The sequence below is a fragment of the Malania oleifera genome, chromosome 2 (genome assembly GCF_029873635.1).
Source record: "Malania oleifera isolate guangnan ecotype guangnan chromosome 2, ASM2987363v1, whole genome shotgun sequence".
Lineage (NCBI taxonomy): Eukaryota > Viridiplantae > Streptophyta > Magnoliopsida > Santalales > Ximeniaceae > Malania > Malania oleifera.
In genome coordinates, this window is record NC_080418.1 from 9,690,425 (window position 1) to 9,700,737 (window position 10,313).

General features: G+C 32.8%; 2 non-coding genes across 2 annotated transcripts; both read right to left on the bottom strand.

Moving 5' to 3' along the window:
- Positions 1-4,597: 4,597 nt before the first annotated feature.
- Positions 4,598-4,679, bottom strand: TRNAS-AGA (transfer RNA serine (anticodon AGA)). The gene has a single exon. It is a non-coding gene; the product is annotated as a tRNA-Ser (tRNA).
- A 322-nt stretch (positions 4,680-5,001) lies between these two features.
- Positions 5,002-5,083, bottom strand: TRNAS-AGA (transfer RNA serine (anticodon AGA)). The gene has a single exon. It is a non-coding gene; the product is annotated as a tRNA-Ser (tRNA).
- Positions 5,084-10,313: the final 5,230 nt, after the last annotated feature.

Consider the following 10,313-nt stretch of genomic DNA (forward strand, 5'->3'; position numbering starts at 1 on the left):
GTGTATAAAGTTATTGATGATTTGAAGGAAAAGTGTAAGTTTAAGTGAAAAGGATCATTCTGGTGCTTAAATGACGATCTAAGGAAAACGTATAAGGAAAAGTATATGTATGTTTATCATTAAATATTTTTATAGTTTTAAAGTTAAAAGTTTAATTTAGCAGTTATAGTATATGATTATAAAAATTTACTGTTGAAATTGATGACAAAAGTTTTATGCAGAAATTTTTAAAGTTATATTTATTCTAAAAGCAGTCTTGAAGTTATAGTATTAAATATTGTTTACGAAATTCTTTAAAAGCTCATTTTGGCCACACACTAAAAATAATCTTATTTACTTACTGAGCGTCGCTCACTCCAATTATATTTTATTTCAGATAACTCTGAAGGACATGTCGGAAATCAGGCTTAGCAAGCACGCGGGTGGGAATTAAAAAAATAAAGATTGATTAGAAATATTAGTATGGTTTCAGATATTTATGTTTGTGTAATTTTTCTTCTTTTGAAATAAATAATTGTAATATGGATAATTAGTGCTCTGGTTTAATAAAAATTGAGTTTATTTGCTTCCGCTATAAATCAGTAGTAAAAAGTTAATATCCCAGACCCCTCGGGGTTGGGGTGTTACACTGACCCTCATGCCACCTATGGCACCCATAACATCGTGCACGAGATGAATCCCCCTGTGAGCCCCATGGTTCCACCTCCTATCATTTACCAACATCGTAGTTATTCTTCTTCCATTGCCCCAGACAAGCACTAGTATGAGAACTAGAAGGCGCTAGCCTTTTCTTCTGATCTTGGACTACCACTTCCTCTTGAAGACTAGCTTCAGCCACGGTAGCTTTATCCACCAGCACAGCAAATTCCCGAATCTTCAGAACTGCCACCTACTTACGGATATCCTTCCTCAAACCCTTCGCGAACCTCCGAGTCTTCTTATACTCACTCGATATCAAGCACGTAGTAAAATGAGATAGCTCGATGTACCTGGCCGCATATCTCTGCATCGTCAAGGTTCCCTGGGTTAGACTTGAGAACTCATCTGCCTTCACGTCTCAGGTGGAAGCTGAGAAGTATCGATCGAAGAATACCTCCTTGAAACGGCTCCACGTCATCTTTGATGGCCCGATCCTCTGCTCCTCCAACAGACTCACGACCATCCACCATCTCTCAGCTTCACCTACTAGCTGAAATGTAACATAGAGAACCCTCTGTTCGTCTGTGCAATGTAGAACTTTCAATATCTTCTCCGTCTTCTGCACCCAGTTCTCAGCCACTATTGGGTCAGATCCTCTAGTGAACATCGGAGGATGCATGAGGGTAAATTTCTCGATAGTGCAACCCGCAGTAGTAGGTGGACGTTCCTGTCCCCTAACACTCCGCCCAATATCCCACAAGACCTGCTCAGTCAAGCCTCGAGGCACGGTAGGAGACCCATCACCTGAAGTCCCCTTCGAGCTACCGTCCAAGTTGTTATCCTTGGGCTTCATTCTAAAAACTGGATAAGAATAAATTAGTATTCCTATGTCATAGCACAATTAATACAATCCTTGTAAAATAATTATGTCAACATCTAAACTCTCGATTCCAGGTCTGCCTCACCACACTGACACGAAACCATCATTGGTTTGTCGTGGTTTTACTAAAATCGTCATTCCAAGAAAAACACAAAACACCGTCAATGAATTCTTGTCTAGCTACAAGACAACCCTCAACGTACTCTACCCATATCTCAATCTACCCATTCCTTACATTCCTATACTCTGGTATGTTCACCTAATCAAGCCTAACCAAGTCTTCAAGACCTAACAACCTGGTTAGCTCTGATACCAATCCATCACGCCCCGAACGCCAAAAGTGGGCTCCAGGGTGTGATCTGAGAACCTAACATGTAACGACCTGCTATTTATTTTCCAGTTCCATTTTATTTTTTTATTTTTTTATTTTTTTTATTTTTTTATTTTTTTATATATATACTATGAAATTTATAATGCTCTGATACCTACTAGATTAAACCAAATCATAAACCTAAGCAGCGAGAAGCGGAACTTATATAAACACAATAAAGAAAATATACAATACCAAAGTGCTAAAATATTCCCAAAATATACATATACGACTTTTTCCCAAAATACCCTCAACTGAGTAACCTTTCTAAAATATTCACTCTACTGACATACCTGAACTGTAACCTCCTTTATCTGCGAGCCTGATATACTCGCCTAATTGGATCACCTGAAAAAAAAATTAATTTAATGGGATGAAACGACGCTCAGTAAAACGAAATATGTTATTGCTAGTGTGTGGCAAGTGAGTTACAATACTATTAAGATCTGTTTCTATATAATCATGTATAACTGAATCTGTAAATATAGTACAAATAATATAAACCACCACCCTTCTTATGTTGCTTAACATATCTGTATTTTAGGTTTCTATACATAATACTTTATATATATATATAGGTACATTCCCTGTTTTTGTGAAACTGTACATACATAATAATAACTGAAAACTTCCCTGGATGGATAAATGTATGTCATGATTTAACCCCTCATGACAGGGTTGTACGGCCTATAGGCGGGATCTATCCTGGTTGGCCGACCGACCAGGATAAACCACTATACTCTGTCAATCTGATCAGTCCTCCTCAACCCATATTCGATGGGGAGCCTGTCCACTCGTGGGCATACGATCGACCTACCTACCACATATTATTTGAATAGGTGGTTGCACTCTATACTGTATATAGCTACGGTACTGTGCTCTGTAAACTGTATCTGTAATGATCTATCAGGGTCTGATACTATATAATACATCTCTATATACAACTATCTATTTTACCATGATTCTGTAATAACTGTATTAACCATGACGTTGTAGTAAACTGTATCTATAACAACTGTGTTTCTGAAATTAACTGTAAATATGTATGTCATGGTACTGTAAACAGTATAATAATGGTATTCTGTCATTGCTATAAAATATATCCACTGTCTGTATATTCTGTAAAACATAACTCTGAAAAATACTGTAAAACATGTTTTTGTACTATATCTATATTCTCAAGCCACACAGTAATTTAAAACATATTATTTATAATTGATAAATTGTATAAAATTCTGCTGTGAATAATAACTTGGTAAAAATATACATTTCATACTAAAAATCATTGTAGAACTGCCTAGCATAGCATATTTCTCTTACCTGATTCCTGTTAAAAACTCCTACTATGATGAGTCCTACACCCGCAGGGTTTTCCACTCAACACCCTGAAAATCATATATCCCAGAACAAAATATTACTATTTCTACATCTACAGCATATCCTACAACTGTTAGAAAGTCAAATTTCAATAAAAGGTCATACCTTGAATCTGGGATGAAATTCAACTTCATCCCACGGACGATCTGCTCCAACAAACTTGGAGAGAACTTCCCCAGGAGCATCGTGGTGGCCTCAGATCGTCGATCCGGAGAATGACGGGGCCGAAATCGAAGAGAGAAGAGGGAAGGACCATAGGGGAGAGAGAAGAGAGGGTTTTGATGAGTTTTCTGCGCAAGAAAACTGAGTTTAGCACTATTTATACTGCAAGCTTCGTCGACGAACCACGTCATCTCGTCGACGAGGTCACAAAGAAGGTTTGTCAACGAACACCATCTCCTCGTCGACCAAAATTCAGAACTTAAGATAACCTCTCGGTATCTTCTCGTCAACGAAACTTGTCTTTGTCGACGAGACTCTCTTGTACCCTCGTCGACGAATCCTCTGTGTTTGTTGACAAGGACCTGATAAATTCTCTTGGGTCATTATATCCCAAAGTTGATGTTGCGAGATAAGGCTCTGACTGTTAAAATAACTTTTATATAACAAAAAAACGAGTTGTTATATGTATAATAATACTGTTTTTCAACATATAATTTGTTGATTATATGACATAATAAAAAAGTATATAATCATTAATTTATGGTAATGATACTATTTATAATTAATTAAACTTAAATTTATATATTTCAATTAATATTACGCAAGCTATTATGTTAATAATGAATAAACCAAACTCTGCAATTTTTTCTTTATTTCTTGCATAGGTGTGTGCTTATTTCTTCCTTCCACCTCTACCCATATTTTTAATAAATGAATCGTATTGCAATTTATCAAAAATTTATTAATTCTGCATTTTTTCAGTTTATATTTTTTAATTACTCAATTTGTATTATTATTTGAAAGAGGACACCATGGATCTCAATATGAGTTTTTCATCCTAATTTAGGTATGAATAATATTTGATTCATAATGTTTAATCATATTTGAATAAATTTTCATTTTTAATACTTTATAATATGGTGAGAAAATATAATAAAAAAGCATTTTCTTTTTATTTTTTTCTTCTTTCTTAAAATAATATTTAATTGTAATGGACTAAATGAATAATTAAGTAAATAAAAATCTTATCTATAAACTAGTAATCATATGGTTAGGTAACAATAAAATCAAAAATAAAAAATTCAGAAAAAATTATTATCCATTGACTATTAATAATATGGTTAGTTAACGATAAAATAATTAATTCAGAAAAAAAAATTATTAAAATGCGTGAGCGGCAGGATTCGAACCTGCGCGGGCAGAGCCCACATGATTTCTAGTCATGCCCGATAACCACTCCGGCACGCCCACCGGATGCGCCTTCAGTTGCACAATGTTTTATTCGTTAAATATTTTAAGATTGGGTCCCAGATTGACGTAAGAAGATGCGTGAGGCTGCTGAAACTGTAGTACAGGGAATTGAAAACTCCGCTTCTTTCATCCCACCATCACATTCAAGTCCGACCTTTCTTGTTCTCCCTTATGATTTGCAAACCAGATCAACTTCCCAAAACAGGCAGAACAAAAAACCGGAAATACAAAAAATGAAATATGAAAACCCAGTTTTTTCGAATGCAGTTTGTTCTTTCGTGCCAATGATCCAAAAGATGGGGGTGGGGAAAAGTAAAAATCGCGTGGGCGGCAGGATTCGAACCTGCGCGGGCAGAGCCCACATGATTTCTAGTCATGCCCGATAACCACTCCGGCACGCCCACCGATGCTCATAACTTTGTTAAAATATTTTTTCACCAAGTTGTGAGTTTTTTTTTTCCCCCTTCTTAAGAATTCCAATGTTGATTTTAAAATGCAGAGATATGCATGGGAGTGATTCTGACTTCTGTGCCGAAAATCCAAATCCAATTCCTTTTCACAATGCATTTCCCAGTTTCAAAATCCTCCCCAGAAAATACTTGTTTTGTTCTTGATATTAAGCCCAAACTCATGCCCACCAACTGTTCGATGAGATGAATGAACCACACTTTGCAACCACTGCTTGAATTTAATTGAAAGTCTTCCTCTTTGGTGGCTCTGATCATTGAAACTAAGATGTTTCCGAAGAAAATAGGATTGGCAAACGGGCAAAGGCTCTGCTATGAATTTACCCACTTAACGTCGGTGCGCCGCGGCTGTACAAGGATTCGTAAAACTATGAAGAGTTGCTGAGCAAGAACTTCAAACGAGAGGCTCAGAGGCTTCAAGTGAAGGGTTTCAAGTTTCAGCTTACAATGTTGAATGGTTCCCGCTGAAAAGCTTTGCTCATGAAGCCTAAAAATTTGCATAACGTTTGGTATGTGAAACTTAAATGGCACAATTCTTAATTTTGTTTTACTCATGACCCATTGTGCTCTGTCACTCTTATTTCATATAGATCCTTCACCTTCAGCTTCTGGCTGAGGTCTGCTTCACACTTGGGCGGCCGGAACGTATTAAATCCAAATCCGATTTAAACTAACGGATTCATCGATTTGTTTTCCCACCCCTGGCAGTCTTATATATTTGACGACATTGAAACAGTGAAACCACTTCCGTTCCGTGTGTTCTTTGGATCAGATTTTACTGTGGACTACAGGAACGACTCAAAGAAGAAATGTATTTTCTTGCTAGAGAAAGGATCAAATTTAATATATTAATATATTTAAATAAAAATATATTTTGCTTTTAACTAAAAATTTAATAGGCAATTATGTTAATTATTTTTAATTAAAATTTAAACATTTTTTGCAAGTAAAAAATTATAATATCATTTTTAACTAACAATAATCTTTTCTTAATGTATATTTATAACGTATAATTGTCATCTTAATTTATTTTAAAATAATATTTTTAATTAAATTAATATTTTAAATTTATTTAATATTAGTTTAAATTAATATATAATTCATATTTTACAGAATTGAATTATGTTTAATCAATAATTAATATGTTACAATACGTAACTATTCTTTAATTTTTTTAAAATTGCAAAATTGTCACTATAAATTTAAAATAATAATATTATTAAATTAATATATTAAATTTATTTAATGCTAGTTTAAATTAATAGATAGTTCATATTTTTTATTCCAAAAATGAATTATACTTAATTAATAATTAATATGTTACAATACATAATAAAACAAGATATAACTATTCTTTTAACTTTTTTTAAATTATAAAAATACCACTATAATATATTATATATACAAAATTATGGTCACACATGAATCACGATTTTGTATTATTTACATGTTTCTTTTTTCCATGATTCACATGCTTTTTACCACTCTTATAAATTTGTATCTCATCGATACATAAATCTTTAAACAATTTAATTTTGTTTCAAAATCTTGAATCCAAATCAAGGTAGATTCAAGAAAATCAAATCAAGATTAAGAGGATCATCGAAGATTGTGAGCAATCGTTAGAAGATTTTACATATATAACTAAAATTTTCTTACCCAATTCAATGATATTGTTAGCTAAAATCAAGATGTGCTTTTGAATTTTGCATGTGTATGACATTTTTATTGGATAAATCCTAATAAATTGTTCATGAGTCATCTTGTTTTATTGATTAAATATTATTGTATACATTAAGAGACTCCTATATGTTTACAAAATAATTTAGGTTTGTTATTTACGATCATTGATCGTGTTCAAATTTAGATTTATGTAAATTTGATAAAAATGTAATATAATTATATAAATTCACACAAATATAAATTGAATATGCAAATATCATATTTCCAAACGCAAAATCCATAGCTGGTAATTTTTATTTTTTACAACTAGGAATGCATCCAAATGTTACAAATCAGAAAGACCCAAAAAAAAAACAAGGAAAAAGAAAAAGATTTAAGCCTGGGTCTCTTGCGTGCCGGCCATTGCCGCCGGGATAGACGCGGCGGTAGGTTCAGCGGGCACCGCCGTCGGCTGTGCCAGTAGCTTGAACGCACTTCCCAACTCCATTCCCCAACAACAATTTCTTCCTGGTCTCATCCTTCAGCTTCGTAACTTCCATCTTCAATTCCAGAAATGCCCCCCATACATCCCGCAACCGCATCTCCATCTCCTTCAATTCCTCTCCCGATCGTCCGTAACACGCCTCCATTTCTTTGTTCATCAACTCTGCATCGACCACATCCCAACTGTCTATCTCAATCCTCATCTCCAACTCCTCGATCTCCTTCATTATCTTCGGATCATCATCGGCGCCTCTCTCCTCGTTACGCAGCAAGTACGCCACCTTGACTTGATCCAGTTCATCGCCAAAATCACACATCTCATTGAGGCTCTGTTTCGGCCCTCCGCTCTCTCTCTTCTTCTTCGAACTCAACTGGATCAGATCAATTCGCAAGTTGTCGAGGTCTATCTCGATCGCGTCCAATCGATCATTCATTGATTTCAAAGCCAATTCTTTGCGCTCTTCCTCGATGCCCTTCCCGTATCCGGACACGCGACTGAATTCGCAGTAGCCAAAATCCGGCACGGGGAAAGCCTCCTTCCCCGCTTCCGCTTGATGACCAATGCACGGTGATGCGCCGATGAAGATCGGATAAGCTGCCATTAATACTGAAGATCGAATTGTATTGGAACTCTGAAAGATTTGGTGGTTTATGGTGAAAGGAAAACCCTAACCGATGAAGAGGAGATATATAGCGAGAGAGCGAGAGAGAAAGAGGGAGGGAATGGAGAGTCGTAGAGAGTTAAGTGATACTTAGCGCCAAAATGCATGCCTAAGAATATGAACTCACAAGCGATCGTGGCATTCCATAATTGGTTGAAATTACTTAATTTTTTCACATTTAATAAATTATTATTTGTAATTTTTTATTGTGATGTTTTTCTTGCGAATAAAATTGTATTAATTTTCTGTAAAAGGACAATTAAAGATTATTTTTACTAAAATAAAAATAATTATGTTTTTTTATTTATTACAAATTTTATACCGAAAAGGGTTAAGATGAACAAAGTAAACAAATTCAAAACTTAATCACAAATTTCGCATTAATTCGAAATAGAAAAATATTATGCAACCAATAACTAGTTTGAACTATTAATTGGTCATTAATTTATAATTATCATTTGTTACTTTGAATCTATTTTTCAGTTTGCAGAATTATTCCAATAAAATCTTAAATTTTAATTAAGAATTTTATAAATCAAATAAATTACAACAATTTATATTTGTTTTAGTGACAATAAATTTAACTAAGTTATTAAGAAAAAAATAAAACAAAAAAATTAAAAATTAAATAAAAATGCAACATACGAGAATATCCTATTTTTAATTGAATAAAAATGCGATATTTATTTAGAAAATAAAAAAAATAAACATTAAATTAGAATAATCCCTAAGAATATACCATTTTTAATTTTAAACATCTTTACCATTGATACGTACAAGTTAATGTCATTTGCATTTGAAGAAAGAAATTCTTCAAAAGATTTGGTGTGTTTTTATGAAAGCAAAAAACCCCTAATTGATGAAAGAGAGATTGTTAATTTGTGCTTAAATTTTGTGTAAGAATAAGAAAGAAAATATTGTGTGAGATCAAATGAATTCTAATGTAAGGATAAGCATATTTATGACCTTAATATATTAACAAAATGAGATCACAATTAAAATATTACAAGCAATATTTAAGGGATATTTGTTTTCTCACAATAATCTCTTAATGAGCACGATCTCTGATATACATTATTAATTAAGAAGAAGTATTTTATATATATATATATAAATATATCTTAAAATGCTCTTATTGTCGTATGTCTTAAAAATTTATTAAAGGGTCTCTTATTTGATGAGCATTTCATTAGGAGAAATTTATGGATAGAACTATGCTTAACAAATAATCTGAAAAATACAGTTCAAGAATCATGAATGCCTGTTTGTTTGGCATTTAGTTTTTATATTTTTGTTTAGCTGTTGTATTGCTGAAAAAAAAAAATGTAACAATTTGTTTATTTATGTTGTTAGTTTTTTATTTTTATCTGTAAAATTTGGAAATCCTATTTTATGATTTTCAATTATTGTGGCAAACTATTGCTATAGTACTTTAATGGGCTAAATTGACTTTACGGATTGAAATATTTACTCTACATAAAATTCTTGATTAAAAATAAAATACCATGACATTTAAAATATAAGTAAAACAAGAAATATCCATAAATGTTATAGAATTTAGAGGAAAAAAAAAAAGGCATTCCAAAATTTATTTTTATCATTTTTCAAAATTTTTATCAGAAGAAAAAAATTAATTTGAATTTTTTGTTTTACAACAATTTTTTTTTATTCAAGGGGTTAAATAAACGAAATACTATCAAACGACTGTAGACAATTCAACATACAAATTCAAATATAAGTTCATTTTTTTCTTTGTTTTTTTTTGAGTTGATACTACTTTTTATATTTTCTATATTTCTAATATTCATAGGTTATTCCACTACAAATTATTGTGCATCGTTGAACAAAATATGATCAAGTAATAATTAATTTCTTGGCTCAAGTGGTAAGGGCAATTTGTGACTTGGTGACCCCAAGGTCACTGGTTCGATTTCCTCCCGAGAGTTTACCTTGGTGAATTACCAAGGATACGTCAATAAGCGGACGGCTTTTATCCTCCCGAGTTTGGTGTCACACCATAGTATCCAAAGTAGTGCAATAATGGCTGGAGTCACCGGGTTATCAAAAATATTTTTTTTAGTAATTGACTGGAAGCTCAAATTAAGCTTAGACCACACAACGAGCTTTATCCGTTGCTCCCAAAACTCGAACTTGAGACTTTAAATATGGAAGTCTCTACTCTTAAGTTTAAAGATATTTATTTAAAAAAAATTTATTGATTGACATTTAGAATTTAAGTAGAAATATTTTTTATGTTAACATATTTAGTACATGTATAAAGAGAAGTTTGTTCTTTACTTTTCATTTTTAAAAATGTTTAATATGAATATTTATAGAAT